This window comes from Sinohyriopsis cumingii, chromosome 7 (genome assembly GCF_028554795.1).
Source record: "Sinohyriopsis cumingii isolate HCF-2022 chromosome 7, ASM2855479v2, whole genome shotgun sequence".
Lineage (NCBI taxonomy): Eukaryota > Metazoa > Mollusca > Bivalvia > Unionida > Unionidae > Sinohyriopsis > Sinohyriopsis cumingii.
In genome coordinates this window covers 5,286,639-5,296,565 of record NC_142967.1, presented here as the reverse complement: position 1 = coordinate 5,296,565, position 9,927 = coordinate 5,286,639, and the positions used below count along the sequence as shown (strand labels likewise).

At 37.4% G+C, this 9,927-nt stretch overlaps 1 protein-coding gene across 1 annotated transcript in view; it reads left to right on the top strand.

Moving 5' to 3' along the window:
- The first annotated feature begins 238 nt into the window (after positions 1-238).
- Positions 239-9,927, top strand: part of LOC149794669 (uncharacterized) — a 54,285-nt gene continuing 44,596 nt past the window's right edge. The window contains exon 1 of the mRNA XM_089963957.1: positions 239-497. The gene's annotated coding sequence lies outside the window, so the exon portion shown is untranslated. The remainder of the gene's footprint in view (positions 498-9,927) is intronic.

The window sequence follows — 9,927 nt, the reverse complement described above, 5'->3', positions numbered from 1 at the left end:
ATGGTTGCCGCTCAAATTATGTATCCCAACTGTATGGTGACGACGAGTCAATTGAAATTGTGGTGTCAAGCTTATCTCTAATGGTTTGTACTTTGTCAAGAAGAAATTTGCAAACATGTCCGGAAGGTCGACTGGAGAGAAGGTAGTTGGAAGTGGTGTAGATTTGTTCCTTGACATTAGCTTGTTAGTAATCTCAAAGAGCTCTTTGCAGCTGAAACTTTCCATGATCTTAGTAGTATAGTGGGCTGATTTCGCTGCATGGACTATATTTGTGACATTCTTCTTAGCGACTTCATAGATTTGCTTATGAATAGTGAGTCTGGTGGAAAGCCAGAGCCTCTCAGCTTTACGGCGGTCTCTTTTAGCAGTGTGAAGCTGGTCCCTAACACTGCTATACCATGGAGAACACTTTTAAATTGATACTCTGCACTTGGTAGCTGGTGCATGTTTGTCAAGCAATAAACGCAGGCAGTTTTCGAGTTGTTCTGCGGTAGTAGGTAAGCAAGTTGTTAAGTTAGCTTGGATCTCTCTCTCTCTCTCTCTCTGTATCTGTAGTTACCTTTCTTAATTTAAAGGTCATTCTTAGAGTTCATCGTTGCTTGCTATTATCATTTATGGTTATGCACATATGTGACGTTCTTCCAATCAACTTTATTTCATCACTGTGTTCCTTTCTGGAATATATATAGACGTACAATGGAACGTCAGTAAAAGTTACCTATGACCTCTGAAATTACACATTCCTTTTACTTCGATCAAATCATTGTGAGATTATGAAACTTTCTCGTATGTAGCACATAAGACTTTTCTGTCCGATACCAAACAGTTCGAACACTTCAAGAACAAAATAACGTGTTCAAATATATCCTACAAAACATAACATGCAATAAAGAATTATATGCAACAATCCACGACCCTCACAAAAAAATAATACGCACAAAAATCCTCTCCAAGAAACAAAAGAAACGAATTTCAATCCTATTCACATTGCATCAGCTTCAATTACCACGTTATTACATACCCATACGCTAGCGCTCCCTCTTGGTAAATTTTATAAAGTACCAATCTATTTTTGGCTATCCTATCAATTTTATATGCAATCTTTCCTTTGTTAATTAATTTCTACTCACCGTGTGAGTTTGTTTTGCATAATAGAGAGACACTCATAAGTTCTATTTAACTTGTTTCTTATCCTTTTGCAAATGTATTATCTTGTATATATATAAATTAAAAGGAATGAATAATCACGTGATTTTCAGATAGTCCACGTGAAAGTATTATCTGTAGCATCGACATGTTATCGAAGATGGCTAAAGTGCATTCACCTAACATCACAAATAGCATTGTAAATCAGAACTGTTAATTGGCGCCGACTGTTTTTCGAGATAAAATAGATATCTCGTCAACGTAAACACATATGAGAAGTATATAATTTTTTTATGGACAGAATTGCAAATCTTTAATCAGCTAATCAATGTGAAGACTGATGGAATAGATGACAAAAATAGTAAATGTCTCATTGTCACGAAGTGTCTACCAATTTTTAAAACGGCTTGTTTCGCTAAATCTGGACAGTGAAGTGGTTACCAAGTGGTTTTATATGTAAGTTTGGCACAAAATATTGTTTATGAATCAATTTTATTTCTGGAATACATCGAATAGCTCTTGTCAATACCGTTGTACTCTACTGGATCTGGTAACTAACTTCTAGATCTTGGAGGTAAGGTCACGCGAGTGGGGAATGTATATTGCTAATTAATTAGTAGCGTTGTGATTGAACAATCCAACAACGCCCACCCTCACCTCCCCCGTCTATCCACAACGATGACCAGGGCCGACAAGGTGGGAGGGAGGAAAATGAGATGTATCCAGGGGACCTAGGGCCGTAAGGGTACCGGGCCGAACAACACTTTAATTTTAAAAATGATAAATTTTGTTTCAACAAGAACTAGGAGAGGCCCGACTGTTTCCTACCCAAGGGCCCGTGATCGCTCTGAACGGCCCTGACGATGACTGTTCTGTGGTAAAAAGGTCCTGGAGCAACCAATGCAGTTTTCATTTGATACACTACAGCGTCTTTTAGCGCCCTCTCGATACAGTGATCCACCGGGCATAATCTGAAACTTGGTACATTTATTACTAAACACAAATACCAGACAATATAAAGTATTCAATCAAATATTATATAATGCTAACCTTATAACTAGGGCTTTGATATAACAGTAGGGTTGAGCGAGATGTATCATTTTCCCACTGACTGACGGGAAAACGATCACTGAATAGTCACCGTATTCGGAAATTAAATGCATGATTGTTTTGTTAGGATGCTATGGTTTGAAACTATTTAACAGAAAGGAAGTGAAGACAACATTCTAAGTAAAATTCCACAATTCATTAAACTATTACACTTCAATACTTTTGAAAGCTTGTTTCTTTAAGAAGTTTTCGACTGCTGGACCTCTGATGTCATTAACATGTAGGTTGCGAGATTTGTGTAGTCATGTGACTCGGAATGCAAATGGCAAGTTCCAGGTCAAATTTCATCAACGCTGAATTTCACCTCGTCTGTCAGCGGATTAAAGTGATAAAGAATGTTCTACTCGCAATTTCTGAGAAAATAGATCATATTCCTATCCATTTCATGCAGGTATATCTCGATCAAAGGTCATTAAAGTTTGCTAGGCTGGCTAGTAAGCGGCTTCCCTATGCCGACACCAAATGGTGTCGGCGAATTCCAACTTTTAGACAGGCAGTGGACTCTGACCCTACACCCCAACATAAATGTCCAAATATCCAAAATGGGGTGGCAAGGGTCAGAGGAAACTCTGACTAATCCCTTTATAGCGTGAGATTTTCAAATCTGCTTTACTTACATCACAATGTGATAATGTTTCCAGCATTGGATTTAGATCATTTGAAAATGGACGAGACAGCTTCAATGGTGCTTTTACCTGAACCAAAACTCCCCGTCTTGGAGTAAGTTTCAAAATGATTAGCATTTTTTCCGAATTCATCTATTAATTGTGTCTGTACTTTCTTTTGAATTTATATTTCCTCGCAGAAGGTAATTTTTTGTAGAGACTTCAGACTTCTGTATGGTTCACAGCCTGGACAACTTCGTATGCTGATAAACGTATGAAATAAATAATTTTGCGTTAGGACAGTGAAGGTTTTGCCTAATTATAATGACGTTAAAGTATATCAGAAGTGCCTCATAATAACGTACAGTGGTAATGCCAGGTCTTCACCTATCTAATACTGATGGAGTTATCTTTCCTTAATGCTGTGGCATGCAATGCCTTCTTGGCCTCGCTTAGTCGATGAAGGATAACACAAAGTGTTATATGAGATTGGTGCCGAAAGTATATTAATTTAATTTAGCAAAACATAATTAATGTGACCATAAAAATCGGCAATAGCACAATTAAAAGCGGACATTTGAGCAGATATGTCAAGCATTAAAATTATGAACAATTCAATATTCATGCCATGGGGTAACTTGTTGCAAACTAATTTTCTTTATCTAATTTGGTCGACATTACAGAAGTGGAACCAGATTTTTGTTTAAAAGAACTTGATAATAACTAAAAACAAAAGAAAACTTTTACATTTATTTTACGATACCTTATGTGTAAATTGTATTAATACATTATAACCAAAATTGTATGTGCAAAGAGATGATAATTATTCCTATCACTAAGGATAAGTAAGCAGAAAATTCAATATGTTTGTTATTTAAAGAGAAAAAGAACTTGTCTTCAAGAAGAGACAAACAAAACTTACAGACAAATTTTCTATCTTCTATTTTAAGCACAATACCGTGCATTCCTTCTGTAACAAGATAACCGGGTGGGATTTTTCGGATTCACAACAGAACACTTTTTACGATGATATAAATACAATGTTTAATAATGGATGACTTGAATGAGCAACTAATTATGAAAATGTGCGTGCATATATTATCCAAATATTGGATTTAATTAACATAAGAACGCACAGACTTAATGATGGAAAATACAAATAAATTAATTTAGCAAATACAAAGACAAGGGATGAATGGTTCACAACGATTTGACAATGAAACGATGGATCTAGTTTACTCAGGTAGTAAACGATGTAAAATTTTACTCGTGTAGTAAAATGCATTCGCTCAGGTAGCAAAATTATGGCGATAAAAATGAGGGACAGATATCCAACTTATCTTTACAGTCCCAAAAGATACATTAGGTTTTAGAAACCCCCAAATTAGCCCACGGCTAACAAATTACATGTACGAAGATACACTCCGTCATCAGTACACTGTTTCAGTTCCACGGCTGTTACAATTCAGCTTCACAGCTGCTACAGACACCGGACACTCGGAACACTCCGAACATTAGACCCCCCGGACATTAGACACTCTGGTCCCTTCAGACACAGACACAGACACAGACACTCTGGTCACAGACCGTAGAAATTCAGGACACACCGGACATTAGACCCTCCGGACACTCCGGACATTCGACACTAGACATTCCGGACACCTCGGTCACATAAAGCTGAAAATATATCCAGTACCATGTACTATACACGACACTGGCATAATAACGTAATGACGTTATACACGGTAAATTATGTAAATTACATTATCAGCACAATACTTACAAAATGACAGGTTCAAAAATAAACCTTATCCTGCTCGATAAGAATCCTACTATATTAAACAGTTCTCAAATAAAAAATGTAGCTTTACATTACTAATAGAAATCCCTTGTTAAGTCGAAAACGAGAATATAAATATGTGCATTATACTGCGTAAACCAAAGCTACATAGCAAACATACAAAAATAAACGTGGTAATACAGTAGTTATAACTAATATACTAGAAATTAATAAACCTACATACCTCTACAGCTGAAGATGTGCAAGTAGACTGCCCGCTGACAAGGCTATTTCGTATTGTAGAGAAATTTACGTAGGGTGAGGTATTTATACACAGACAGTCTGTGCATTTTAGGCATTCGGTTCGTACCATCGAGAGCACTTCGCACGTGCGGCACGGGATGAACCGAACTCACTATTTTGAAATACGACACAATATACATAAATCACCCTCGGGTATCGTTGTACACAAAAACGAAACACGAGTACACGTATTCAATAAATAAAAGACCTTAATTCCGTGACACCCTCATAACCAAATGATTTTGGGACGAAATTTAATTTTCTGGTTTTTGGGATGTTTTGTGTTCATTGCAATGTGTCGCAGACGTAGAATAAAAATGCATTTTTATGTATTAGTAGATTCACAATCAAATCACCATCGAGAACAGCCTTAAATTTTAAAATACCCATAATATTTAAACCAAATTAAACTTTATGTTTCCTATGTGATTTGAGAGAGATTGCGAATTAATTTTATTTGAGAGTACGCGTTTAAAATATGGAAAGTGCTTATGTGGTTATAGAGTGAAGCTGTAGTTATGAGAGAACATATGTGATGTTTGTGTTTAAGCGTGGAAAGAATCCAGAAGCTGATTGTTTCTTTAACATTTTCTGAAAATGTTCACTTCCAGATGATATTTTGTCTGTCTCCGTTCGTAAAATATCCGCAGCAGACAGAAGGCCTGGTTATTAAAACATGGGGATTAATTTATACGTAAACGAATGCCATTTTGATTAATTTATCTATAAATGTTTAGTTATTAACAATTTATCTTAAAAACGGACCCTTCTTAAAGTCGAATACTTCAGATCCGCCTGTTGTCAGTTCTAATCTGTGTTGAGACTCTTTTGGATTACTTCGTGAGACCTTATGACAGTTTTGGGTGATTGACTCACCGATAAACGAACACTACATGCTAGTTATATATAATCTAGCACAGCGTGTCAGGTTTTTGTTTTACTTAAACATTTGACCATGGGCTATTTCTGGACCATAAATATCAGCTTTTTCAGATGGAAGCCATCTTAAATGTATCGGCTGCTGTTGAGAAGCAGAAATAACTGAAAACATTGTGGGCAAAATAGTTAAAAGTGGCTCGGTCCAACCAAGCCAATCATTGAGAATTGATTTTTGACACACGCCAATAACAACAAAAGTTACCAGATACAATAAATTCATCGTCGAAGTTCATATATAATCATTGTATCCAGAGGGTGAATCCAGTATACTTCTTTTAACAGTTGTGCCATTTCCGAATTACAAATATCACATCACATATATCACTGTAAATCTAAGCTGATCATTTTCTTTGACGGTGTTTTTCGAGATTAAAGTAGACATCTCACCAACGTAAACAAAATGTAGAAGTATACAGTATTTATGGTCATTAGTGTAAATATGTAATCAGTTAATCGAAGTGACGGCATATTTACGGAGTAGATTGCAAACATAGCAAACTCGACATTATGATAGTCATGAAGTTGGTTGGACACAGTTCATAAACGTGGTAAGAAATATGGTTCTTGGATCAGTTGTGTTTGTGCAGTTATTCAAATAGCTCCTGTCAGGCCCGGCCCTACGGCAAGGCGTAAGAGCCTTGGGCCCCGCACTAACTCACAATGAAATTTTTTGGCTTGGGGCCACGCGCTTATCGCTTGCTGCTTTGGCCCCGCATGCCGACTTGGGCCAAGCACATCCTAGGGCCGGTCCTGGTCAGTGCCATTATATTTTACGTGAAAATGTGGTAAGTGAAATCTTTGAGGTAAGGTCACGCCAGTGGGTCATGTATATTTCTACCTAATTAGCAACGCGACGGTTGAACGACCACAATTACAATTTCCCCGCTCATCCACAACGATGACTGTTCGATGGTTAAAAAAGAGAGCAATCAATCCATTTTTTAATGAGACACATTGCATTACCGTTTGGTATCATCAAAATCTGAAACCTGTTATATTTATTATGATTTCATATCCAGAAGTAAAATGTCACTATGGGTTCTAAACACGACTTCAAGCAAGTCAAATAACAAATGTGTGTGAATGTGTCACTTATATATATATATATATATATATATATATATATATATATATATATATATATATATATATATATATATATATATATATATAAGGCTTCCAAGGATTGTTATCGCCGGTTGCGGATGTGGGACAAAAGCACCTACTTCCCTTGGACCCAATGGTTTGCGTCTGATAGAGCCTCTGACAACCGAATCCAGCTCCAGGCCTTCACGAGTGGCGAAACCTATTTAAACTGACTGGAAAAGGGACGAAAGGCGAGTTTTTGGCACCTCAGAACCGGACGCTTCAGGCTGATGGGGCTAGTTAACCTCGGGTGGTCGCCCATCTAGGAGAAGATGAACTCCGATTTCAAATCTTCGCTGCCTTGTGACTGTACCCTCTCATGGGAAAGGCTACGGGAGTAAACCCCAACAGAAAATCCGGAGACGGAGTCCCTCTTGCGACTTGGCATTGCTCTCAGTGTAATCTCGGCAACTTCTGCGACGTAGCTGGTGCCATGACGTATCGGATTGTCCTTTCCATTGGAGAGAGAGAGAGAGAGAGAGAGAGAGAGAGAGAGAGAGAGGCGGCCTTTTGATATTTCCATTTAATTAATAATAATCGATATTTTAGAACATTATAATATTATTAAGAAACAAGAACAAGAACAAAAGTAACAAAACATTAAATACATGACAGTATGTGTGCTTCGTAACAACAAAGTTACCGGATAATGTCGACAAGATATTGCAAATTTGTATCTTTGATCATATAAACTCTTTAGATAAATCCCGAGGTGTGTTACACCTGTCGTTACAACAAACCATATTCTTGTAGGTTACTTGATCTAAGTTCAGTTTCAAGGTTTTAATCCAGCCAAATTATTTTCCGTTAACTCCATATTGCTGCATATTTTGTCCCTTATGAGTGGGAGGAGGGGAGAACGGATAGCGGAAAGGATTGCAATGAAATTGTGTACCATGTTAAATTAATTTAGTAAATGTGGATTAATAATACTTTGTATCGTTATTTACTTAAGTCACTAATGATTAATGAGTGAAAATTCATCGTTGATCTATAGGCCTAGCATCAACAGTATTCTTTTGCAAGAATGTTAATACATGCTGTCACGTTTGCTCAAGCCAGCTCGTAAGTCGTGTATAAACTCAGGTATTAGTACAAGCCATGTTTGATGTCTGAAGATAGCCACATGCTAGAGTTAATCTCTTACGCAAGGTTACCGTGACCAGAGAGAAGACCTTGCATCTTGAATCGGCATAGGCGTTAGATAGCGCAACTTCCCAGCTAGGTGTTACAGCTTTGTCATAGATCAGAGAATCCGTGAGGGAACGGGGCGTGTTCTAAATCTTTCGCCTTTTGGACATACAGCGAGAAAGGACATTGTCCACATAGTTTGATTGGATTGAATCAAAGCGACATCCAATCGGAATTGAGACGGAGGGTGTGGTAACAATTTCGATCCGAATTATAACTTCTAACTAGCAAGTGAATTTATAGTTTTCCTGGGAAGATTGCTGAGCAAATATGATTACTTCGAGAAAGACACTCATAATTTGGCGGGAAAACTTAGAAACAGATTCTAAGGAAAGACAAAGCTTCGTAAAGGTCAGTAGGATATTTACTCGATTTTTGCAGAATATTACGACATTGTAATTGTAATTATGTGTAGCATGTATACTTAATTACTAGGATCGTTTAGTACGTAGAATTACATTTGTAGTGCTCATTTACAGGCGTATTTGAGTATTATGTAGATTGTTAGCTTGTGGTCAGAACTATTTTTCTAATTCGCATTTAGATTACTTCGTAGTAAACTAGTGCATTTATTCATGTGATATGTTAGAATTTACATACGAATGAATTGTGAATTTGGAAAATGGTTAAGTGTGCAAGATTGGTTAATATGGATATATCAGAGCATGGATATTTGAATCTTTGTGTACTTTGTACGAGTTGTAATGTAATGAAATGCGTCTGATTGTTGTGATATTGTTTAGCATAATGGGATTAGGAATATGTACTCGTTTCGCAATTTATTTATGTATGAATTAGAAGTAATTGTTACCGTGCTTTTATCACGACGTTGCTTTACAAAACAAGAACGTATGAATATTTCGATGTGAATAAATGCGTGACCGAAGAATTTAATATCCGTTTTCTGATGACAGCTTGGGTATAGTGTGAGATGAGATGGCTTAGGAAAAGATTGTACCGTCCTTGTGTTTTCACAGGAAGCTTTCTGGGGGACAGAACTTCTGGTTCAGTCAAGTTCCGAGTCTCTGAGGGGAGACGAAGTGAACCGAGCAGAGCAGTCGGAGTCGACAAGTCTAGTCGGTATAGAGTCGAGGAGGAGGAAGAAAAGGAGTCGAGGAGGAGAAAGTGGAAAAGGAGGAGACATGGAGAAGTCGAGTAGGAGAAGTTATTTGGAGAATGTCGGGAGGAAGAGAAGGAATTGGAGGAATAGGAGAGAATACACAGATGGGTATAATACAAGGACAGGTGGAAAGCTCTCTCACACTACATAACAAATGAGCAATAGTCTATCACAGGGTCGATGCGGAAGGAGAGTACTTGGGGAATTTAAACCATTTGATTATTGAATTGTCATTAAATTGTTATTAGCTGAATTTCACTTTTTTTGTACATTTAATAATTTAACCGTCGGCATTGCTTACCGGGGCCTCGGAGCTTTACATCTATCTTTCACTAATTTAACTTCCAACCAAAATCGAGCCTGGGTGTGACTTCTGTAATAATTTAAATAAATATTGGAAGCATCCCACCCTACACCTACCACACAGACCGCATAACAAACCCCGCCATGCCACACATGCGTATTATTCCGCCATGTGTGGATCATAGTTTGATATGCCAAATAGCACATGAAATTTCTGTATACCAACAATGTAAAAGCCATGTTATTTTTTTAATGTATAACGGTTACATCATCAGGTTGCGATC